This window comes from Varanus komodoensis, unplaced genomic scaffold (genome assembly GCF_004798865.1).
Source record: "Varanus komodoensis strain SLA01 unplaced genomic scaffold, ASM479886v1 scaffold65, whole genome shotgun sequence".
Taxonomy (NCBI): Eukaryota; Metazoa; Chordata; class Lepidosauria; order Squamata; family Varanidae; genus Varanus; species Varanus komodoensis.
Genome location: NW_025336284.1, coordinates 3,145,255 through 3,172,389, shown reverse-complemented (window position 1 = coordinate 3,172,389; position 27,135 = coordinate 3,145,255).

Genomic DNA, 27,135 nt, shown 5'->3' with positions numbered 1-27,135 from the left:
TCACAGAAACTTGGTGGGATGAAAGGCAAGTCTGGAATGTGAACATAGAAGGGTATCACCTTTTTAGAAAGGACAGGAAGGAGAAAGAGAGGTGGGGGTGTGGCTTTATACATCAGGGAAGGGATAGGATGCAGTGAGAGAGAATGCAGCACAGATGTGGATTTGGTAGAGGCAGTCTGGGTGAAACTTAGGGGTTTTGACAGGGAAAGAGGCCTGACAGTGGGAGTATGTTATCGCCCTCCAGGTCAACTTGAGACCCTGGATGATGTCCTGACAGGCCAGATTCTAAGGATCTCGGGGGAGAGACACAGTAATTATGGGAGATTTCAATCTCCCGGATATTACTTGGGAGACTCACTCGGCTGTGACAGCCAGGTCGCATTGCTTCCTAGAAACTATTGAGGGAGCGTTTTTCACACAGAAGTTCTGAGAGGTGACAAGGGGGGGAAACATCCTTGACTTGGTCTTGACCAATACGGAGGAGCTGATAGATGAAGTACAGATTAGGGGAACTCTGGATGCGAGTGATCACTCCATCCTTTGCTTTGAGATCAGGGGACTGCAGATGGGCAGCAGGTCGAGCACTAGAAGCTGGGACTTCAAGAGGGCCAACTTTGGCCAACTGAAGGCCAGACTGGGGAAAGTCTCCTGGGATAGGTTACTGGAAGGTAAGGGAGTTGAGGAGGGGTGGATAGCACTGAAAAGGGAGGTTTTGGAGGCGCAAGCCTTGACAACATCTCTAGTCAGTAAGGTGGGGAGCTGGAGAAGACTGCCACCATGGATGCAAAAGGAGGTGGTTAGAGGGATTAGACGAAAAAGGAACATTCATAGGAAATGGGTACTGGGGCAAATAGAAAAATGGGTATACCGGGAGGAGGAGGCCCGTTGCAGAAGGATTCTTCGCAAGGCTAAGGCTGATTACGAGCTGAGACTTGCCAAGAATATCAAGAGCAACAAAAAGGGCTTCTTTCAGCATGTAAATAGGAAGAGGAAGAGGAGACAAGTGGTGGGACCACTAAATAAGAAGGAAGGAGATCCAGTGACTGATATGAGGGAACAGGCACAGCTGCTAAATGACTGTTTTGCCTCTGTGTTCTCCCCAAAGCAGGACGGGGGATATCTGCACAGGAGATTAGATGAGGCTGGGAACTTAGGGGCACAGATCAGAGTCACCCCCCTTGAAGTCGAGGGGCTCCTCAGGGCATTGGACATTACACAGGCACCAGGCCCTGATGGGTTACACCCAAGATTACTTAGAGAGTTGGCAGGAGTTCTCTCATGCCCACTGGCCTCCATTTTTGAGACCTCATGGAGAACGGGTGAAGTTCCAGAGGACTGGAGGGTGGTATCAGTGGTCCCAATTTTCAAAAAGGGTAGTAGAAAGGACATGGGGAATTACAGACCTGTTAGCCTTAGGTCCACTGTAGGGAAAACAATGGAAAGGCTCATAATAGAGAGAGATCTAGTGATGCTAGATAGGGAAGGGAGGCTGACAGCCACACAACACGGCTTCCGCAAAAACAGGTCCTGCCAGACAAACCTTGTGGAATTCTATGACAAGGTTTCAAGATGGCTAGATGGAGGGGATGCAGTGGATGTGGTATACCTGGATTTCAGCAAGGCCTTTGACAAAGAGCCCCATGATATCCTGGGGGAGAAACTGAGGAGTTTTGGGATACAACAAAGCACTGTCCGGTGGATTAGGGCATGGTTGACTGACCGAAAGCAGAAAGTAACCATTAGTGGGGAATCATTGGGATGGCGGCCAGTGACAAGCGGGGTCCCCCAGGGCTCTGTCCTGGGGCCGATCCTGTTTAATCTTTTCATTAACGACATGGAAGAAGGGGTGAACAGTCTGCCGATCAAATTTGCAGACGACACTAAAACTGGAGCAGTGGCCACAACTGAGGAGCAGGTAGTCCAGATCCAAAAGAACCTGGACAGTCTATGGAAGTGGGCAGGAGACAACAGGATGGTGCTCAATGTGGATAAGTGCAAGGTCTTGCACTTGGGGCATAGGAATAGCTGTCATAAGTACAGGTTAAGTGATAAGTGGCTGGAGAGCAGCACTTGTGAAAGGGACCTCGGGGTACTGGTTGACTGCAGGCTAAACATGAGTCAGCGGTGTGATGCGGTGGTCAAAAGGGCGAACGCCACCCTTGGTTGCATAGCCAGAAATGTGGCTTCTAGATCAAGAGAGATATTACTACCACTCTACACGACTCTATTGCACCTGCAACTGGAGTATTGTGTTCAGTTTTGGGCCCCTCATAGGATATAGCCAGGTTGGAGTCAGTGCAGTATAGGGCCACAAGGTTGGTGGCTGGTTTGCAGGGGATGGGGTATGAGGCGAGACTGAGGTAACTGGGTCTCTTCAGCATGGAGAAGAGGAGACTCAGAGGGGATGTGTTGGCGACATACAGGTATGTGAGGGGGTGTCACATGGAGATGGGTAGAGACCTGTTCTACCCTGCAGAGGAAGGCAGGACGCGCTCCAACGGAGCAAAGCTCAGGGAGCCAAGGTTTCATTTGGATGCCAGGAAGCACTTCCTGACAGTAAGGACCCTGAGGGTGTGGAATGGGCTTCCACAAGAGGTCGTTGAGGCCCCATTGGTGTGGGTGTTCAAGGATAGGCTGGACGTCCACATGGTGGGCATGTCGTGAGCGGAGCCGGCTGGTGCTGCAGGTCAGACTAGATGGCCCGGGAGGTCCCTTCTGACTCGCTCTGTTTTCTACGTTTCTATGTTTCTATGAATTGGGAGGTGTCATGAAATGAAGTTAAAAGGCTATTTTCTTTCTCCCTACTGCCATGACCCGCTATGTATTTCCAAACTGCATTTTTTTGAGAGTGACTGTAAGAGAAAATATAGATTCTATATTTATATTCTATCTATATTCTAGATTACTATTTATCCTGTCTTATTTTTTGAACCTTTTCCAAACAGACATTTCATGCAGTTTAATCCATTTTCTTCCAGAACTCCCATTATACATAATCTCTACAGACTGCTTAAGTACCATATGCCTTTGCAAAAGAAGTTAAAGAAAGATGAAAACATTGCAGCTATTCTTATTTTTATGGAACCTTTACATTCCAGAATGACAATTAGCATTTGAAAAATGATTTCTAATTAAAATGTGCAGAGCTATTTGCGAGGAGAGATTCTGTTACATTTACAAGTCTGTTGTAAAAGGCAAAACTTGTCCACACGCATCTTTTCCAAAGACTGGTTCAGAGATAGGCATGACTAGGTACTTGCTGAAGATCCACACCTCAACAAGGCCCACTAACAAGATCCTACTAAACTTGCTCTTCATCTTCATCATGGCAACTGGCTTGCTAACTGTCTGACTTGACTGGTGGTAAGAAGGGAGAGACAAAAATCCCACTGATGACTTATTGACTGGTTCTCTGTCTGCCAAGCAAAAAGTGATAGCAGTGATGAAAACCTGGAGGAGAAGCAAGCGCAGCTAGTGATGATGGTGATGAGAAGGTAGATGCACAGAGGGAAGGCCCATTGAAGGGTGTTGCCCAAGGGCCCTCATAAACCTTGAACCAGCACTTATTTTATTTTAATTTTAATTCTGAATTTGTATGCCACTCACTAATCCAAATGAAATCTCTAAGCAGCTTACAGTAATATACTAAATGACATTAAAACCAATTAAAATCACAATAATTAAATATATATATCACAATTATACCAAGTAAGCCCAACAACAACTGTAAAAAATAAATAACCATTTAAGACTGTCCTTGAAAGTTTCCATAGAAAATAAACAACTTCTGGCACAAAAATGAAAACAAAGTTGGCACCAAGCTGATTTCTTTGGGTAGCCTGTTCCATAGTTGAGGAGGAGCCACCAAGAAGCCCTTTCTTCTGTTTATCTCCTTAAGGGTTGGCTTTTTTAGGAAGACCTTATGCCCAGATCTTAATGGGCTGGTAGGTATATATGGGAGTAGATGGTCCTTTGGGTAGCCAAAGACATTTTGAGCTTTTATATGTCAAAACAAACACTTTAAATTGGGCCTGAGCTACAATCAGCAGCTGGAAACCAGTACAACTTATACAAAACTGGTGTTATATGGGCCTGCATGTTAACACCTGCCACCAACTGCATGGGCTGGTTTTCAACCAGTTGAATTTTCAGGACTGCCTTCAAAGGCTGCCCCACATAGTGAGTCCCAGACTCAGCTCGAGCTCGTGCCCTAGACCCGGCGTTCTGCCCACGGCCTGGCCCTCACAGTTTGCTGTGGCACTTGTATGTTCTGTCCAGGGTTTTCAACCTGAACACTGAGATAGCCAGCATTTTGCAACCCTTGCAGAACCAAGTCACTACCTTGCAGGCTGAACTTCTCACCCTGCAAGTGGCACCTCCTGCTGCACACCTCCTCTTCCTCAGCATGCCCTAGTGTCTCCTCTGCCAGCACACTTTGATGGGAACTGCAAGGAAGTATGAGGCTTCTTGAATCAAGGCAATCTGCTCTTTCTCATGTGCCCTGAGGCTTACTCTATTCCATGCAGTCATGTTAGTCTGATGATGAGCCTGTTCTCTGGCACAGCTCTAGCTTGGATGTCACCCCTGCTAGAATTGGATGGCTCCATCTTGGGGAACCAGGAGGATTTCACAGCAGTGATGAACGGCATGTTTGGTGATGTAAACTTTTGCCCACACTGAGTTTCGATGTCTCGCCAGTGACACCTTTTGGAATGAACCAGCAGTGCACTTCCATTTCTGGCAAGGTTCAAACTCAGCAATTAAAGATGAACTGTCCAGAATTGATTCACTCTCTTCCTTAGAAGCCTTAATAGCCCAGCATATTGCTATTAACACTTGCCTTACTGAGCGAAGAGGAGAATGGCATCAGGAATGTGGTCAACCAAAACCTACCCCAGCAAGGCCACTGGAGCATGAGATTTCTGAACCCAGGTCTGTGCCTATGGAAGTGGCACTGCCTGACACAGGTGGAAAAGTGGTGGTGGTGGACTCTGGGTCTCTGCCTCTATTGTGGCCAAGAGGGGCACTTTGTGTCCACTTGCCCTTACAAGAAAATACTCCAGGAAAGTGGACCACCCCAGAGACATTAGGGGAAAATGGCCTGGGGACTGCAACATCTAAGCCCCAGCTCCTCATCCCAGTCTGGTTCCTCCTGCCCCATGGGGAATTTCTTCAGGTGGCAGCATTCAATAAATAAAACCCACATGATAAGCTAATCAGATTTAAAATACTGGATGAATAAAGAGGTCTTAGCCTGGCACCAAAAAGAATAGAGTTGGCACCAGGCGAACCTCTCTGGGGAGCACATTCCATAGCTGGGGTGCCACCAGAAGGACCTCCACACTAGATCATAAGGGGTGGGAAGGCACACAGGGAAAGAGACACTCCTTCAAATATCCTGGTCCTAAGACATTTAGGGCTTTACAGGTCATCACTAGCACCTTAAATTGGACTCAGACTTCAACTGGTAGCCAGTGTAGATGGTACAGGACCAGCATTATATGTGCATACCTACCCATCCATGTTAACATCCTGGCAGTATCTGAACCATTGCTAGGCATCACTCATCCAGGTAAGGATGCAGTTGATATTGAAGGAAATTGCTGCCATCTGAGACTCCAGGGACAGGTCCAGGTCGAAGAACACTTTCAAACTGCATACCCTGTTCTTTAGGGGGAATACAACTCCTCCCAGAACAAGGCTAACATCATTTATCCAGAAGGCTGAATCGCCTATCAATAGGATCTCTGTCTTTAAAGGACCTCATGTTAAAGAGCTTGGGGAATAAAATGGAACCCTGAAGAATTCCATGGCAAAGATACCATGGTGGAGAGCCGTAATCCCCCAGCACCACATTCTGGAATCAGCCAGCCAAGTAGGAATGGAACCATGGCAAAGCAGTGCCTCCAACTCAGCCAGTTGATCCAGGAAGATACCATGATTGATGGTATCAAAATCCTCTGAGAGGTCCAGGAGAACCCATAGGGATGCACTCCCCCTGTCTGATTCACCACAAAGCTATATCTTGTTCATTGTGTTTCCTTTTATGATGTCATTCATATCATCTGGTGGCATGGAAAAGAGTCTTTCATGGGAAAATGCAGCCTCAAATCTGTATTTTCCCTTCCATAATCCATCCATGAGATTATTTGTGCACTTTAGCATCTTCCTGAAAAGAGCCTTGGTAAGGTGATCCTGTTTAGATGGACAAACAGGGGGCAAAGAGATCAGCCACAAAAATAAAGGTAATACTTGAAACTACAGACCACAATTTTGATAATTTTGAGGAAGATGGACCAGGGATCTTGGTCAAGAAAATAAATGAATGTACAACTCTTTTAACTGTGCTAACAGTTGATTTAGAAATCTCCTTGGTGCACAAGAACAATCTCCCTATTTTTCAATCTGCCTTTACAGATGCCCTTTTCTTTCGCTAACTCGCAGAATTCTTTAATGTTTAGACTGTCCTGATTATTATTATAACTTTTTGCTTTGCTACAACGGAGAGCTGCTAGCCTGGAGTTTATTGATGGAAATGTATGGCTATTTAATGATTTTTTGAATAGGTTAGGCTTTTGCCTTTGCCTGTCAGTTGAAACAATCATCTCAGATGTAGCATCACTTATTAGAAAAGAACAGATGCAGGATTCAACTAATTATAGAAAATTAACCAGTCCAATTAAAACAATTCCTCAGAGTTCCAAGTCATTGGAGATCAGGCACATAAAATGTTTTCAAGTGGTATGTGTTGATAAATCATAAATAATACAAAAAATACCAAATACATCTGTAAGATACAGGACTAACTCTTTGGATTATATAATGTTTGCTCCAAGGAGGTACAGTAGCACATATTCAGGGGGAAGTTCAGAAATTCAATTAACTGCTGCTTCCATTAATGATAATGGGGGACTGCATGGTTAATGCCCTGAATATTCTGCTGAATAGTCACCCTGTAGTGTTTAATTAAAAAACCATCAAGCTTATAATAAAATATCTACCATACACACTGGTCAGGGAAAAAGAAGGTAGTGGATTGTTTGAGGCAGTACAACTCATGTCATAACTGAAAAACAAGTATATGGCAAAACTGATAAAAGTTGTGATTTACAATGGTATGTTAGATTGGTTTGAGAAAAGAGCTAGTGTCCTTTAAACTATGAGCCTGCAGCAACTTGTTTATTTTATTCACTTTAGTCTGTTCTGTTTATATTAGTTCTTCTTTTGGTCTGTATTTTTATCTATGCAATTGTATATGTTGGGAAAATAAAAATTAAAAAAGAAAAAAAAACATGATCCTGCAGTAATGAGGACAATATATTTATTTTATTTAATGGAACTAAAGACTGATGCCCCTTCATGGATCACTGCCTTGTCATGATGAAGTGGCTTGTGTAGTGCAGTGAAGCTAAGAGCTATGGCACACAGGGGCATGCAAGACAGACTCATAGCAGAGAGATGTGACTGAAGAACTATGGATGGAGGTTTGCAACATTGAACAAGAGGTAGCAACTAAAACCATCCCAAAGAAAAAGAAATGCAAGAAAGCAAAATGGCTGTCTGAGGAACCTTTACAAATAGCTGAGGAAAGAAGGGAAGCAAAAGGCAAGGGAGAAAGAGAAAGATACACCCAATTCAATGCAGAATTCCAGAGGATAGCTAGAAAAGATAAGAATGCCTTCTTAAATGAACAGTGCAAAGAAATAGAAGAAATCAATAGAATAGGGAAGAGCAGAGATTTCTTCAAGAAAATGGGAGATATGAAGGGGACATTTCATGCAAAGATGGGCATGATAAAGGACTAAAATGGCAGGGACATAACAAAGGCAAAAGAGATTAAGAAGAAGTGGCAAGATTACACAGAAGAACTATACAAGAAAGAGCTGAACGTCCCTGATAACCACGATGGGGTAGTCACTGACCTCGAGCAAGACATCCTGGAATGTGAAGTCAGATGGGCTTCAGGAAGTCTGAGCAGCAACAAAGTTAATGGAGGTGACAGTATTCCAGCTGAGCTGTTGAAGATCCTAAAAGACAATGCAGTAAAAGTGCTACACTCAATATGTCAGCAGATTTGGACTCAACAGTGGTCTTAGGATTGGAAAAGGTCAGTTTACATTCCAATTTCAAAGAAGGGCAATGCCAAAGAATGTTCAAACTACCACACCATTGTACTCATCTCACATGCTAGAAAAGTTATGTTCAAAATCCTACAAGCAAGGCTCCAGCAGTATGTGGACCGAGAACTACCAGAAGTATGGGCAGGGTTTCGAAGAGGCAGAGGAACAAGAGATCAAATTGCCAACATAGACTGGATAATGGAGAAAGGTAGGAGTTCCAGAAAAACTTCTACTTCTGCTTCATTGACTATGCTAAAGCCTATGATTGTGTGGATCACAACAAATTGTGGCAAGTTCTTAAAGAGATGGGAGTACCAGACCATCTTATTTGTCACTTCAGAAACCTGTATGCAGGTCAAGAAGTGACAGTGAGAACTGGATATGGAACCACGGATTGGTTCAAAATTGAGAAAGGAGTTCAGCAATGCTGTAGGCCGTATACTGTCTCCCTGCCTATTTAATTTATATGCAGAGCACATCATGAGAAAGGTTAGATGAAATTAAGATTGCTGGGAGAAATATCAACAACCTCAGATATGCAGATGCTACCGCTCTAATGGCAGAAAGTGAAGAGGAACTAAAGAGCCTCTTGATGTGGGTGAAAGAGGAGAGTGCAAAAGTTGGCTTGAAACTCAAGATTAAGAAAACTAAGATCATGGCATCCAGTCCTCACACTTCCTGGCAAATAGATTAGATAGCAATGGAGGTAGTGACAGATTTTATTTTCCTGGGTTCCAAGATCACCGCAGACAGGGACTGCAGCCAAGAAATTAAAAGATGCTTGCTTCTTGGGAGGAAAGCTATGGCAAATCTAGATAGCATACTAAAAAGCAGAGATATCACCCTGCCAACAAAAGTGCGTATAGTCAAGGCTATGGTTTTCCCAGTTGCCATGTATGGCTGTGAAAGCTGGACCATAAGGAAGGCTGGGCACCAAAAACTTGAGGTCTTTGAATTATGGTGCTGGAGAAGACTCCTGAGAGTCCCTTGGACCACAAGGCAATCACACCAGTCAGTCCTAGAGGAGAGCAACCCTAACTGATCTTTAGAAGACCAGATACTGATGAAAATAAAATAAAGAAGAACCACAATCTATTTGTTTGTTTGTTTATTTACTGCTTGTTAGTCAAGATGACTCTCTGGACACTATACTGGGTCCTTCTTCAAAGTGTTAATTCCAAGGAGGCTTGGAGGCAACAAGGAGGAGGGCTATTCTGTTGTGATCTCCACCTGTGAAATAGCCTCCACCCTGTGGCCCACCTGATACCAATCTTGTCAGCTTTTTGATGTCTGGTTAAGACAGCTCTTCATGCTGTGCCCTTTAATGGTGTATTTGATTACCCAGGGGCTTAAGGACAGTATACATCCCAGGATTTTTTTTTTTTTTTTAACATGGTCACTTTTACTGTATGTTTTAGCTATTTTGATTCCAATGTTGCTTTGATTTTATGGTATTTGTATTGTAGTGTTTTTATGGATTATTGTAAATTACCTGGAGTGCTTTGGTTAGGAGTGGTATAGAAATGAATTAAAGGAAAGGAAGAAACAGTGGCAGTAGCAGATTTATTTTTGAGCCTAAAACAGGTTTCAAATTAATTTTTTTAAAGAAATTTTATTAAAATTTTAAACTAGTACTAAAAACATCAATCATCACATACATCGGACTTACTGGGTCAGCCCCTTTTTACATATCTTTTAACATTCTATGTTCATATTCAAATTCATTTATAATAACTTGAAAACATCTTTAGATCAAAACCAAGTCCCATTTCTCCAGCCAATAAAAAAAGAAGTTCCAAATTTGATAGAAGTCACTGTCTTCTTTTTCCTTCATCAGTAAAAACAGTCCATCCATTTCTTACGGAGTCCTGTTTCTCTTAAACAATATTAAAGGAAAGAATCTCCAAGTTGGATGAAAGTCAATATCTTCTTTCTTCTTCAATGATAAATTCAATCTAAACATTTCTACACAATTCAGATTTTTTTTTCATTTTTCTAATATTAGACAAATAGATTCTTCACTACCACAGTTACAGATAAAATTAGGAACATCCATTTAACATCTTTAAAAACATCTTAGCTAATCTATTTGGTGGCAACTAATACCTATAATATCTTAGGTATTAAACAAGCTTTCTTTAAGCTAAGTTACTAATGTTTCATCTAGCTTAAACATCATTTAGTCAAATACAGTTAAACCCGTATAAGAGCCCAACTCTTTACAATCTTTAACTTATCTCGCTTATATCCATCCGTTATTTCACCAACAACATTAGTTTAGCCTTTCCATATCACATATAAGCCTGCCAACCCATTTAAGTCATTCCTTTTTAAGATAATAAGTTCTCTTATTTTTACTCTATGTCATAAAAAATATCTAATTTATGTTCACATATCCAACATCCACTTAACCTCTTTAAATATATCTTAACTAATCTGTTTGGAGACAACTATTACCTATAATATCTTTTAAATAATCTCTCTTTAAGCTAAATTACTAATGTTTCATCTAAAACATCATTTAGTCAAATACAATTAACTCCTTATAAGAGCTCAAGTCTTTACCATTTTTAACATATCTCGCTTATATCCACCCTTTTTTTCACATATCTCGCTTGCTTATTAGCTTTCCTGATTGTATTTCTTTATTTACCATTTCAGATTTTCCATCTGCTTGTTGTGTATTTTGTGTATTCTGTTCAGGTTTGATTTGCATGCCCAGAGCTCCATTAATGGAATTATCTAATTTGTCAAAAGGTCCTTTTTATTCAATTAAAAAAAGATCAAATTGTTCAATTAAAATGGTCTCCTGCTGTAATAGTATCGCCTGTTGGGATAATTGCAAAGCTGTTAAAGAAGTCTGTATTGCCAAAAGTGTCTTCTGTAATTCTTCCATACTTTGCCAGAAGTTACGAAACAGCAACAAAAATAGAAAAGAAGAAGATAAAGGGAAAAAATATAGAAATAAGTATATTTATATAAATCCAGATCCAAAGTGGCAGCAAAAGGGAATTTTCAGCTTTCTTTTTAATCTAAGTCACTTAGGAACAAAGGCTTGGCAAATATCCAGATGCTTTGGCAGAGGTCAGAAACAGAAAGAAAAATGGCCACTCCTACAGGCAAACTATATCCTTCTATAAGTTCTTGGCAAAAGTCCAACATACAAGAAAGATCCTTCTATCATTCAATTCCACAGTAATTATTTATTTCAATTCTTTGCCCTTGGAGAGATTAGAGGAAAAAAAAAGACCCTCTTCTTACTTAGATAGAGGCCTCCGTCTCTCTCACTTCATTTTCCGTCACCGCTTGAGAGTCCATTGGGGGGGGGTAAGTCCGCCCTCCATCCAAAGGGCTTTTTCTTTTTTTTCTTTATGCCGATTAGCAACAAGTACAGCTTTTCCATTGGTAGTATTGCAAAAGAAAGAGATAAAAATGTCTTTCCCAGTAAATCCGATGAATTTCTAGCTAAATTCCTAAACTTTAAGCCAGATGTCGAGGACGTGGGGGGGGGGAGATTCCCCCCTGTGTTGTCCAGTTGAGAAATGCCTGATTTTCACCCAGTAGATGTGGGGTTGCCACCCCACACCATCCAGAAGATTCCCCAGGCACACTCTTTTCGCCCCAACTGGGCTTAGATGAGCCTCCCACGGCCCACTACCAAACAATTACCAGCGTGATAACGGAGCCCTGTTAATCACTGCTGTCTCATCCCAACGCCATACCGGAAGTCCCATCAAATTAATTTTATATGAGGAAAAGATATGAATGAAACTGCCTAGAGTAACAAGCCAAAAGGGGACATTCCTCCTTTTCCATGGAAACGTGCATCTTTCAGTAGGATAATTGTGCAACAAGTCCTCATTTATGGGTTTTCTTTTCTCTTTTTTTTAAATTTTAGGAGCTGACCTAGGAACTCCCCTTGAACCATCAAAATATCAAAAGCTAGCTTTCTGAGAGAGCCAAGAAGTCAGAAAATCCATGCTATGGCAAGAAGGAAAGTATAGAAAGCTGCAAGGTCAGCAAAGGTCTCTAAGATATGTGAGAGTTCAGTAGCCTTTGACATTCTCTCGTTCAACTTACATGACTACTTGATTTGTTGCTCATGTGAAGAGGAAACATGGAGATAGTGGAGGAGAATTCTTTGTAAGAAATGTGGGTTTCCACTTGCTTTTCAAGCTGAACTGAAGCCAGAGTGGTATTAAGGGTTAACTGAAAGTACTCTAAACCTTAATAATACACAAAGGACAAGTGCTGTTGCAGGTGAGGCAGAACAGACTGCAGTGTGTTTGAAAATGTCACAGCTTAGAGTAAACTGAAGGGCCTGAGCTACGAAACATCACATCACACTGTGATTTCCTTCGGCTCCAAAAAGCAACAGCATGACACAAGGCAGAACATGGTATCTATCATCATTTGTGATAGTATTATAAAACACTAATGTTATCACAACAATGAGTTGAATGTCAGCCTTTTGCTTGTAATGCATAGTAATTCTGGTAGTTGGCCAAGTCCAGAGATCAGTCACAGAAAGACAGAAGATTAGCTAATGTGAGAAGCTAATTGCCCAGCTGGACAATTTTACTCTGTGTTTGTGTGTGTGCACATGAGTGCACATGCATGTGTTTGTGTGTGTATATGAGAGAGAGAGAGAGTTTAGCAATAGAAGTTGAAACTGCACTGACATGCAAATAAAAAGCTAATGCCTTCAAAAAACATTTCCTTTAAGCTTTCTACTGTTGGATTAAAAAGGAAGGCTCAGAAACTGGGTACATAGAATGAAAGTATTGGTGCAACTGTACAACTTAGGGGTTTGAAGAAAGAAAAAAAAGTTTAGATTTTTCTCTTGTCATGTGTTTTACCATCTGCAAGGCATTCAGAATGCCTTGATAAAAATGATTGCCTCAGCAATATCTACGGCAGAGGCATCACATGGAATTTCAGTCCTGAAATGAGATCTTACTATGGCTATATCACCGTCATGTGGTCAGCAAATAAGCAGCCCATCATGATCTTTCATAGGATGTATGAAATCAGTCTATTGAATCAACCTGTTTTGCTGAGGAGTAATAAAAGCAATTCTTTCTTTGTCTCTTCTACTCTTCAAGGAAGAATCAGAAGGGATATCTTTTACATTAATAAAATCTGCTGCTGCAGGCTGAGCACAGAGAGCAAGCAGCTCCTATTGGTTTTTCTTTTTTATCCTTCCCTAAAGTGCAAAGCCACTGCCCAGAGATCTAGGCTGGGCCCCTGCATGAAAGTAGGGATAGGAATTTACATAGGTGGTTAAATCCATTCTGTCTGTGCTTCATAGATTTCCAGATAGCTTTTTAAAATTTATTTTAAGAACAGTAAAGTTTAGGGAGGGGGGAGAAGAAAAAGTGGCATACAAATAAAATTTACAAAGAAACACCAAGGGTTCTTAAACAAATATTACATAGAATGCCAAGCACTTATTTTAAAAAATCACTATAAATAAGCAATTACTATTCTTTCTACTCATATTTTTTGTTTGCAGTTAATTAAAATTAATTGAAGATAAATCTCAAACTCTTTTCTGAAACATTCTATTCCCCTTTTACCTATACTTTTCCATTGTTATTATCCCTATTAAAAATAAGTTGTGTGTAATGCAATTTTCACGTATCATTTTCCTTGACTGGTTATCTTTCTATATAATTACTGCATAGTCAACTGACTTATTTTTTCAGTCTTCAATAAAATTTCCTCTGCTTTCCATTTTAAAACAGTTTTAACCTTAACCACAGTTATTATGTACCTAAGTAGCTCTATCCATTTTAAGTCAACTTAGTATAACAACAAAGCATCAGTACAGGAGTTAATCTCTAATAATATTTTCAAAAATTCTACTCCATTCATATAAATTTCCTTCCTATCATAGCAGAGCATTAATTTGAATGTTACTCTCCAATAGTACAGTAGTCTCCGAAAATTCGTGGGCATTCCTAGAGCACCCACAAATTGTGAAAAACTGCAAATTTCGAATGTGGTAAAGGTTCATTGCCAGAAGCCTTAGAACAGGGGTCCTCAAACTTTTTGAACAGGGGACCAGTGGAAAGGTGCTTGTGATGGTCATGGGCCACCAAGGCAGTGTGGGTGGGGGGTGTGGGCTGACCCAGGGCTGGGGGGCAGGCAGGAATGTGCGGTGAGGCAGGGGCAGGGGTGGGCACAAGCCTTGCTCATAAGGGGATCAGTTTGGGGACTTCTGGTTGGTGTCATGGCGAGATGGCTGTGAAGAGCGGGGGCTCCCATTATCACACTGGTATTTGTTTGATAGTGAGCTGTGAGTCTCATCCAAGCCCTGACAGGGCAGGGATTGGTTTGCTCAAGCATTCTTCTAATTAGTGGGGGGTGGCAGCTCCTCATTTACTGGGAGAAATTCGGGCTTATCTCAATCAAACAACACAGAGGAGAGAGGAGCTCCCTGCAAGCCAGAGACAACCAGATCTAATAGCATTAGAATAATATCTAGAAGTTCATCGGACCTGCTGGGTGAACATTTCTATTTTTTTTTTTTTCTTCTTCTCAATATTACCTGGGAAAGTACTGCAGCTGTTACTAATTGGCATAAAGAAGTAAGATAAGCCCTTTGAAGGAGGGAGGGATTCTTCCTCCCCCCACAGAGTTTCAAGCAGCGACTGATCTGGGGGAGAGGAATGAGGCTCTTTTGGAAAGTTTGAGGCTAGAGAGAAAGATCCTTTTTCTAACCTCCCCAAGGGCGAAGAATCAGAATAAATAATTACTGTGGAATAAGTGATAGAAGACAAAGCTTTGGCCATTTTTGGACCCTTTTTCAGAATAACTCTCATGCCAAGAATTTGACATCATTTAAAGACAAAAATAGCCCTTTGCTGCCACCCTGTGGTTATTGGATTTATAGCAAGTCTCTACTTTTTTTTCCTTTTTTTTCCTTTTTTCTCTTCTCTATTTCTCTGTTGTTGTCTTGTAATTTTTGGCAAAAAAGAAAACAAACAGACAGACAGACAGACAGACAAACAAACTACTATCATCATGAAAAAAATACATTCTTCCTCCTCTTTGGCTCCTACATCAGCTGCTCAGAGTCCTACTCATCAGCCTATAGAAGCAGATGTTGAAAAATATCAAAAAGAGCTACAAATGATGCTTTTGGCGATACAGACATCCTTAACAGCTTTCCAAGTATCCCAAGAGGCAATCTCAACACGACTGGAAAGCATTTCAACTGAACAAAGAGAACGTCTTGACAAACTGGTTAATTCTATTAAGGAAGTATCAACCCAATTGGTGGACGTTCAACTTAAAACTGAACAGAATGTGCAAAAACTACAACAAGCGCATGAGAAACTTGAAACTGTAGATAAAGAGACACAATTAATAAAGCAAACAAACAAGTCACTATGGGATTTGCCTGTTATACTAGAGATGAAGAAGGTACCTAACTATTTGAGAGAGATTATGCTTAGGTGGTGAATGGCAGAAGGAATATTTTTCACCTGGAACTTTACAAGATATAAATTGGACTCGACTTTTAAGGCTCAAGAGTTTCATGAAAAATTTAGACGTATGCTTGAAGAGGAAGAACCGGGTGCCTCAGAAGAAGGAGGAATAGAAGTTGAACCAATGGAACTAACAACATGTCATTCTGACTTACAACAAGAAGTACAGACTCTGGAAGTGGACACTGATTTACAACAAGAAGTACAGTTACTGAAAACAGAGGAAGAGAAGAGGTAGAGGTGTAAAGAAGAAATAAGAGAATTTTGTATTTTAAAGGGAATGATTTGCAAATGGCCTGGCACGTTTATATGTGGTATGAGAAGGCTAAGTCACATGGTTCTTTTTTAAGTCATTATATTAGATGTCAGTGGGGGGGAAATTAAAGATAAAATTGTATGAACTTGATAGGAAAATGGAAGACGAATAGATTAAGAAAACTATGATAATGTGGGCACAAAATTTTGGATATAATATTGAATTAGGAAAGTGGTAAAGCTGTAGGAGAGAAATATCAAGGTAATATTAGGAACTTTGTATAAAGAAAACTTGTACAAAATGTTTTATAGATGTTATCTGTTGCCAAATAGATTAGCTAAGATGTTTCCCAATATGTCAAATGGATGTTGGAAGTGTAAACATAAATTGGGTACTTTTACTATATGTGATGGACTTGTGATAATGTGAAAAAGTCTTGGATTAAAATACATAAATGGCCTGTGGAAATGTTATAAAAATCCTTACCTTTTAAACCTGAAGTTGTTTTATTTTAATTAGGCACTATACCGGAGGATATTAGTAAACAAGAAATGTATTCGATTTTACATGTAATCACTGTGACGATGATTGCATTTGCTCAATACTGGAAAAGTGAAGAATAACCCATCGATGAATTTTATTTATTTATTTAAAACATTTTTATGCCGCCCCCATCGCAACAAAGCCTCGGGGCGGCTTACAACAAAAACAAAGTTATACAAAGTTATACAAAAACAAAGTTATACAATAAAAATATTAAAACCTGGTGCATCTCGGCTTCAAAATTTTTAAATCCTACACAACAAATTAACATTTAAAATAAATTTTAAATAAAAAAGTCTTAGCCTGGCACCGAAAAACAAATAATGACGGCGCCAGGAGGACCTCTCTGGGGAGCGCATTCCATAGGTGGAGTGCCAACGCAGAGAAGGCCCTCCTCCGGGTACTCACCCTCCTAATATCATTCACAGAGGGTTCCCGGAGAAGGGCATCTGTTGCTGATCACAAGGGGCGGGAGGGCATATATGGATGCAAGCGTTCCTTTAGATCCCCAGGACCCAAGCCATTGAGAGCTTTATAGGTCATAACCAACACCTTGAATTGGGCCCGGACTTCAATCGGGAGCCAGTGGAGCTGATGGAGAACTGGGGTTATATGAGAACAATGCCCAGTCCCCGTCAGCAACCTGGCAGCTCTATTCTGCACCAATTGAAGTATCTGGACCGTCTTCAAGGGTAGCCCCATGTAGAGTGCGTTGCAGAACTCTAATTGGGAAGTTACCAACGCATGTGTCACTGTCACCAGGCAATTGTTCTCCAGGAAGGGACGCAGCTGATGGATCAGCCGAAGCTGAAAGAAAGCGCTCCTCGCCTCCGCCGTCACCTGGACTTCTAAAGACAGGTCGAGGAGCACTCCTAAGCTGCGAACCCTGTCCCTCAAAGGGAATGCAACCCCATTTAGGACAAGGCCCAAGTCCCCCATTATTTATTTATTTAAAACATTTTTATAATCATGTATAATTTTATACATCATGAATGGGAGTCTAAAAAAAATCCTGGACTGTGCAGAAATGGACAGATTGGCTTTATCATTGAAGGAGAAGGAAGATAATTGACTTCTATCAAACTTGGGACTCTTTTTATTATTGGCTAGAGAAACGGGACTTTGCATAGATTTAAACATGTTTTTAAAGTTATTATAAATGGAAAAAGAAAGGTGTAGGGGCTGACCCAGTGGGCTCAATGTTTTTGATGATGGATGTTGTTTGTACTTTGTTGTTTTTTAGTACTATAATTCAAATAACACTTATATATATATATATATATATATATATAGGAGATCAGTTTGGACTTGCTTGGAGAAAATGATCTCCTTGCAAGCAAGCTGCTGCACAGAAAATTCCATGAAAGACTGAGGCTGCAAACACTGAACTGCGACTTCACAGGGCTAGAATGTATTTTCAAAAAGTCCACTCCATTCATACACTTTTTGTATAAAGTAAGATGTGCATAATAGACTTCACTTACCATTAAATTCTTTGGCTGGCTTTCTATTTACCTACTTAGTCAGGTACCTATTTACTAATTTACCTAATTTGTGTTCACTGCATAGTCTGCTAATTTATTTTTCCAGTCTTCAATAGCTGGGTTATCTTCTGCTTTCTGTTTTGAAGCAATTATTACTCTGGCCATAGTTATTTGAATAACTCTGCCACATTCCTTGGCAAAGTTTCTGGTACAATGCTCAGCAACATGGTTTTGGCAGCCATGGGAAAATTAATTTTCAAAATGTATTTCTTTCCAATTGTTTTGATTTTGTCTTACGACAACCACATCTGGTAAAAAGTTTCATCTACTTCTTTTCATTTACAATACTTCTCAATGCAGTTCTTGTCCATTTTCTTTATATCTTTTGGAATAATATATCCCTGGAAAAACAACTTTTGCCAGTTTTCTCACAGTTTTGGACTGGCTGTAAAATTTATATCCTTTATCCACAAGCTTTCCCATTAAGGGAACAGTATGTCTTCCTAAAAGTCTGCATCCAGTTTATCATGCATATTTTTATTTGCTCAGTCTCAGTGTCATATTGAAGTAACTAGTTATATTCATACTCGTAAATGATCTTTTTGCTGTGTGATCAGTTTTTCTCCTATGGAACCTTTTCCTGTTTGGATTTCTTTCTTCAGTCTTTCTACTATTTGATTATAAATTGGCCATTTTATATATTTTCCTTCATCTTTTAGTTCTTGCCATGACTTAATTCTTTCAGGTTGGTCAAGCATGTCTCCATATGTGTCATGCATGAAGCCCCAACAGAAACAGTGACTCATGAGGAGACCTTACGCTTGACACCCAGTGCCCAAGAATGGACTCCACAACCCAACGCAGGGACAGCCGAGCCAGCTGCTGCATCTTCCTCTGACCCACAGCATGTTGAGCAAACGCCCGGACCTTTATCAGAGACAGAGAGTCATGAGAAAGAGGAAGCTGCAAGTTCTACTCAGAAGGAGGCAGAACAAACTGTCTCCTCCCCCCCTGATGCTGATCTCCCTGAGCCAGAAACAGAAGACACAATAGGTGTTGTGGATTTTTCAAGAGCCCAGAACAGACGTATTTTACGCCGATTTGAACAGCTACAAAGTAGACTGCATAAGAGGGAGGACAGGCGTGACTTGGGAGAATGATCCCCCGTGGGCTCAGGCAGAGAAGCCTTTATAGGGCTAACATCTGCTTAGCAAGGACCACTATTAGGGAACTTATCTATAGAACTGTAAATCTTGTAGACAATTAGCATTAAAGGGCTTTAGTTTTATTGCTCTTGAATGTGTGGAATGTTTACACACCGGGCTGCATCTCACAACAATATGTTATGAAATTATTACTTTTCCTTAAATACTTATCATAATATGCTTCAATTGGAGATGTCAGAGGGGAAATTGGAGGACTCATTCCTATTTTTAAATAATACCACATTTCTTCATTTTTGGATCTTGTCTTATTTTTGTAGCTAAAACTTCCAATATGAGAAGAAAAAAAAGTGGTGATAGTGAACATCCTTGACATGTTCCTTTTTCTGTTTGGAAAATTACTGTTCCATTTATCAAAATTGTTTAGTATATATACCTTGTATCCAATTCATTAAAAATGGTCCACACTCTAAATGTTGAAGAGTTTTCAATAGAAAACACCAAAGCACATTATCAAAGGCCTTTTCTGGATCAAAAAAGATAAATGCCCCCACCTTCTTTTTGTTTACAAGATCAATTGCATTGATAACAGATGAACATTATCCTTCAAAAATCTCTTGGGGATGAAGTTGGTCTGATCTGTGTGAATCTGGGTTGTTATGAATTTTCTTAATTTTTCTGACTATTTAGGTAAAAAAATATAATTCACATTTAGTAGTGAGATAAGCCTGTAGGATTGCAGTGCTGTGGGTTCATTACCTACCTTACACATCAATGTTACATGGCCTTCTTCCCATGAAGGGGGTAATGATATCCATGAAGGGGGTAATGAATGAATGTGATATATATTCATTATATCATTGATATAATATATATCAATATATGATTCATAATATAATGAATATAATAATATAATGATATAATGAATGATATATTCATTCATTACTCTGCAAAGAAACAACATAAATTTTTCTTCTAAACATTTGTATTACGTCACTGTACAGCTATCTGCTCCAGGCGCTTTATCTCTATTCAATTTTTAATGGCTTGTAATTTTTCTTAAATGGTAATCATTCCATTCAATATTGCTCTTTATTTCACTGGAAATTTTTGGATTTATGATTCTTCTATATATTGCTCCATCCCTCTTCTACCACTGTGTCTTTTTTGTATAAGTTTGAAAAAACAGTGAACTTATTGTGTATTTCTTTTTCCACATACGTAATTTGTCTTTTTTCATTCCAGTTATCATTCTCCTTTTAAACCAATATGCTAGGTATCTTCCAGGTTTATTTACATGTTCAAAATGCTTTTGTTTTAGCAACCTTAACTTCTTCTGTAACTTCTCTGCTTCAGTAAAAACTACTTGAGTTCTTAGTTGTTTAAGCTCAATTGAGATTGATTTATCCAAGGATTCTTTATGATATTCTACCAGTGTCGGAAGTCCTTCAGGCAGCTTTTTAATTTGTTCTAGTCTCTATTTTTTTCTTCCTTGAAGCTACAACTATTAGATTTCCTCTCATATAGGCTTTATTCGTGTCCCATACTGTTGCCACTGGGATCTCACTTGTGCAATATAGTTTAAGACATTCCTTCAAATCTTTTTCACACTTTTTCAAAATACCTTCTTGTAATAAATCATAGAATAGTAGAGTTGGAAAGGGCCATGAAGGACATTGAGTCCAATCACCTGCTCTTGCAGGACACCAATTTACACCATACCACTCAGATGCTGTCCAGTTTTGTCTTGAATGTCTCAAGTGTGGGAGAGCCCACCACCTCTCTAGGTTCTACTGTTGTATTGCTCTGATATTGAGGAAGCTTTTCCAGATACCTAGCCTGAATCTGGGTTGTTGAAGCTTGATTATTCTGTGTCCTCCACTGTGGTATCAGCAGAAGAGATCTTGATCTTCCTCTTTCTGACAGCCTTTGAGGTACTTAGAGAGGAATATCACATCCCCCCTCAGTCTTCTCTTCTCAAGGCTAAACATGCCCAGTTCTCTCAGTCTCTCCTCATAGGGCAGTGTTTCCAAACCCTGGATCATTTTTGTTGCTCTTCTCTGGACCCTTTCTAATTTACCTGCATCTTTCTGAAATCTTGGTACCCAGAAGTGGACACAGTATTCCAGATGAGGTCTGACTAATGAGGAGTATAGAGGAACTACTAATTCTTGTGATTTGGAAGCAATACTTCTGTTAATGCATTCCGAAATAGCATTTGCCCTTTTGGCAGCTGCATTGCAATGTTGGCTCATGTTCAGCCTATTGTCCACAATTACTCTGAGATCTTTTTCTTGTTCAGTTCTGTTCAGTCCTGTATTTCCCATCTTGTATCAATGCATTTGGTTTCTTTTCTCTAGGTGGAGGACTTGACACTTGTCCTTACTGAATTTCATTCTCTTGGATTCAGTTCAGTGTTCAAGTTTATCAATATCATCCTGGATCTTTATTCTGTCTTCTAAGGTGTTTGCTATTTCACCCAGTCTCATAATCCTGTGACACCACACTAATTACCTCCATCGAATTTGAGAGGGGCCATTGATGAGCATTCTTTGTGTCTGATTTAGCAGCCAATTTTGGATCCACCTAATAGTTTTTTCCCCCCATCTAGCCCACTTTTTACTAAGTTGCTTATCAGAATGTGGTGTGGCACTAAGTTGAAAGCTTTGCTAAAATCTAGGTAGATTGTGTCCACAGTGTTCCCTTTGTCCATTTGGGAGGTTACCCAGTCAGAAATGAGATTAAATTAGTCTGACAGAATTACTTTTTGATAAATCTATGCTGGCTTCTGTTAATCACTGCATTTTCTTGAAGATGGATTTTTGAATAATTTGCTCAAGAATTTTTCCAGGGATTGATGTCAGACTAACTGGTCTATAGTTCCCAGGTTCATCTTTTTCCCCCTTTTTAAAGATAGGGACAACATTAACCCTTCTCCAGTCATCTAGCACATCTCCTGTTTTCCAAGATTTATTGAAGATAAAAGCCAGTGGTTCTGAGAGTTCCTCTGCTAGCTCTTTTATGACTCTGGGATGGAGTTCTGGGGATTTGAAAGTGTTTATTCCACCTAGGTATTCCCTGACCGTTTGTCTGTCAATCCTGGGCTGCCACCTCTTACTTCCAGCTTGTACTTCCTCTTGATTGCAGATTTCCTTGTGGGAGAAGACTGAGGCAAAGTAGGAATTGAGCACCTCTGCCTTTTCCTTTTTCTCTGTTACTACTCTGCCATCCACCTTAAGTAGGTGGACACCCTTCTCTTTCTCATGTCTTTGGTTCTGGATGTATCTGAAGAAGGCTTTCTTGTTGTGCTTAGTATCCCTTGCTATTCTCAGTTCATTTCCTTCTTTAGCCTTCCTGACACATTCCCTGAAATTCCTTTCTATTTGTTTACTTTCTTCCTTTGTGGGCTGGTCCTGCTTCCACTTCCTGTACATGATCTTTTTTCTTTCAGGTTCTCACTTAACCTTTTGTGGAGCCACGTGGGCTTCCTCTGCTGTCTTCTACACTTTTTTCTTGATGGAATTGTTCATAGTTGTGGTTACATAATTTTCTTTTTCAAGATTTCCCACCCTTCTTGGTGCCTTTCCCCTTAAGGGTGTGTTCTCATGGCACTTCATTTATCATTTTTCTGAGTTAGCAAAGTTGGCTTTCTTGAAGTCCAGGATGTTTATTTGGTTCCAGTTACCCTTTGTCTCCTTTAAAATCAAGAATTCAAGTATCTCATGGTCACTTTCCCCCAGAGTTCCCATGGTTGTTAATTTGTCCACCATGCCATCCCTGTTAGTATTGAATCTAGGATAGCTGATCCTCTTGTACCTACCTCTAATTTCTGCTGGAGAAAGTTGTCGGCAACACATGTCAGAAATCTCTTGGAGGGGCCATGGTTGACAGAATTTGTCTCCCAACATACATTGGGGAAATTGAAGTCCCCCATGATGACTACACTATTCTTCTTGGAAGTGCTGGTTAGTTGTTTTTCGAAGGATGCATGCTTGTCCTCTTTTTGACTGGGTAGACAGTAATATATGCCAATAACTATGTTGTTCTTATTTTTTCTCCCTTTAAATTTAGCCAGATGTTTTCAATGGGGCTACTAAGTTTTTCTTGTTTGTACATACATAGCTGTTCTTTCTAGCAAACCCCAATTCCTGGCTTTCCTGACCTCCTTCTTCCTCCCAGTTTCTCTGGCATAGCAGGGACCCTCTGTGCAGCAGTCATGCCAGCCCCTGCAGTCCCTACATCACCCTGTATCTGAGACACTGACCCAGTCCAATCATGATTGGTTTCATGATTTTCCTTGTCCCCTGGATCAGCTTAAAGCTCTCCAGACAAAGCCTATTAAAGCATTCCTGAAAGTCACTTTCCCCACCCCATCCCTTCCCAAAAGTCCATTGGTGAGGAACCAGTTAATGTGGTCAAGGAACCCAAAGTCTTCCCTCTGACACCAGACCCTCAGCCAGTCATTCATCATGACAACCCTCCTTTGCCTCGTTGGCTCATGTCCATGGACAGGCAAGAACAAGAAAAAGGCCACCTTAATCTTCAGGTCCTTGAGTCTGTTGCCCAGAGTCTCAAAGTCCTGAGTGATACCACCTATCCCCTGCCTGGCTACATCATTTGTGCCCAGGCTGGTCACTGGAAGTGACTGATGATCCCCCAAGGGAAGAAGATGCTCCAGTCTGTGATGCTCCATCAAGTACTGAATGCATGCGCCTGGCAGATGGCAGACCTCCTTCACCCCTAGATCTGACTAGCGCACTGCTGCCTCAGTACCCCTTAGTAAGGATTTCCCAACGACAATGACCTGCCTTCCTCTCTTCTATCCAGTAGATATCGCAGGATATATAGCCATCAGGACTAGTACCCACTGAATTTATCCAGCCCAAATTGGAGGCCATCACTGTATCTTGAGGAAATACTTTTTGAAGTTCAATTATGCATTTTAACTATTCTGAACCTCCCACCAAACACCTTCTTGGGATGACTCCAGCGTGGGAAAATAATTTTTCTTTATTCACTTCCTTCACACTATGTGTAATGTAGTTCACTTCTCATGACTCCATTTAATTGACTTTTTCAAAGCTAAACAATCTCAGATGTTGTACCTTTCTGCACAGGGGAATTGCTCTAGTCCCTTGGCCATTTTAGTAGTACTTTTCTGAACATTTTCCAACTCAAAAATATCCTTTTTTTTCCCTTTAGGTTTACTTTAAAAAATGTGCAAAGATTTCCAAGTGTGGAAACTCACCATCAGATTTCTATATAGGGAGTATGAATGTGGCAATTATATTTCCCTAATTACAACATTTTCCTAATTTTCCCTAATTACAACATCCCTAACAACATAATTTGTTGTTTTCATACTGACTGAACATTGAGTTGACACTTTCACTGAGCTGTCCAAAATACTCGCAAGATCTCTTTCTTGATCAGTCAGATCATATCCATGTATACATGAAATGGGGGGGGGGGAGGGGGTTTAACTCCAGTGTGTACATTTAATTACATTCAATAGTATTTACAATTTTGTTGCTCATTCTCCCAGTTTAGAAAACTTCCTTTGGAACTCTTCATAATCCCTGGGTTTAACCACCCTAAATGATTGGTGACACCAACATATTTGGTCTATTTCTAAGCCAATATGAAACCTTTCAGTATCCACAATTTCAGTATCCAAAGTTCTGAAAATGTTGCAATTCTATAAAATATTTTACTTATGTCTTTGTGAGACTTTGGGGAGCAGCAGGGGGCTCCTATTACTGTAGTCATGAATAGGAAAAGGTATGGCATTAACTAGCCAGCAAAGCAGAAGAGGGGTGAGATATTTGAGTGCCATCCCCTCTATTGATTACTGACCAACCAGATGATTCCTGGCAGCTGTACCAACCTACCCTCAGGCCAGATGGGGCTGCTGTTGAATGCCAGGTCAATCCAAAATAAAACCTCTCTCATCCATGATCTGATTATGGATAGGGGGTACCAACCTATCAATTAGAAATTCATTATATCGAAAATATTTGCTATTTATTTATTTATTAAAACATTTTTATGCTGCCCCATTTGCCAAAGCCTCTTTCAGGGTGGCATGGTTGTTATTATTACTATATTGACACCAAAACCTAAGTTTAGTATCTTTTTAAAGTTAATGTGACTTTACAAAATGATTCAAATTTTAGTTTCAGTCCAAGACCAATGGTGTTTCAACTGCCTTAAGGACTGAAGACTTTATGGGGAGGAAATCATTTTTAGTTGCAGTTCTTTTCAATGGCCCACATACTCACTGAAAGTTATCAAGCATGTTTTTATTTGATTTTACTAGCAACACATTACTCTGCTGCTTTTAACAAGACTTGAGGAGTTTGTTTAGTTTTTAACATTTTGGAAATGCTATAAATTCTTTTGGAAATTATTTTTAAAAGAATCCATGTACTTACGATTCACAGAAACCTTTTAAGAAACTAGCAAATAAGTTTAAGTAATATTGGCAGAACTTCAAACAAACAAACAAAACAGTTTTATAATCTTTTTTGGATTATAAAACACTGATATATTTATCTTATAAGCCCAATAAGTTATTTGAAATGTTTTGGGGTTGTTTTTCTTTGCTTTTTGTTCTCTCTTTTCTTCTTAACACAATTTTCAACTTAAGCATTCTTTGATTTCAGGTATTCTCCCCATCCAACCAAGGGGTAAAACATCCACATGCAAGAGCCCACACCCAGAATTTCACTGCATTCTAGAGCAGAGGAGGATAGAAGGTGAAATTCAATATACTGTGTTTGCAGTAAGAATTTCCACTTTCCAAATATTCAACAATTGCGGTAATAATAACTTTGATTATACCACTGAGATAAACTTTTGCTTGTCCAATGCACTACCTGTAACCACCCCTGAGTGGGTTTAATTCAGTAGTTACATTATAGGCAGATTATTGCAATATAACCTAAGTAGAGCTATACCTGAAGCATGTCTGAAATCATTTACTGCAAATTGTGGCAGTCTAGTTGCTGCTAACCAGTGCTCATAACTGTGTTCACATCACACTAATACTGAAATATCTGAACCTGTCCCTAAATGCTTTCCATGCTTATAGTATTGAATTTAATCTTTAAGGTTTTCAATGTTTTTCAAGTTATCACCTGCCTAACTGAAGAACTACCTGTTTGAGCAAGAGACTGCTTGGTTGTTAAGATCAGCAGGGCCAGTTCATTTGAAAATACTTGGTAGACAGTTATTCCCTGTGTTGCTGCCAAACCCTTGAGCATATTACTTCTGGAGTTGTGCCCAGTCCCTGTTTGCATTCAAGGAAGAAGTCAAGCCACATCTGTATATCTTGGCCTTTGAAATTGCTGTCAAGATCCTTAACAATGCCTCTATTCTTCTATTAAGCTTCTCTTTTAATGTGACTAATTTGTATTTATTAATTGAATTTTAAGATACAGGTAAAGCATTTAAAAATATATTTATAGTCTGCCTTAGCTGGTTTGAGAAAACCAATATAGCAATACCTAGAACAAAATATGCCAGTAAGAAATATAAATGCCATTCATTTATAAACATGTTGAAAAACACAGGCTCCAATACCATTCACAGAACTTCAGGCATCCTCGTTGTCTACATCTTCCATTGTAAAAATCAGCCATTTATTCTTTTTCTCTGCTTTGTCTTCTTTAACCACTTAGCCATTCATAAGATAATCTCTCACCATTCCTGATCAGTATTCTCTGCTGTGGAATTTTGTATCTCAGAACCATGCATAACCAAACCAGATAGTTTTTATTTATAAGGCAATAAAAGAAACACTAAAATATTTGTTGCTCATTGCATTATCTTGTATTATGAATCACATTTTCCAAATCACAAGGAGCAAGATAAATGAATGTTGATCTGAATATTGTTTTATGTCAGGTGCATAATCAGACTGACTACCAAGAATCAACTTGCACAATCAAGATTATGATCCTATATCCTTGTTCCTGGGAAGGAACAACACTTCTATGTAGACATGTATAGGCTTGTACTGTAAGGCTGAAATGGACTGTTATTTAGAGTAAGTTCTACTGAATACAGTGG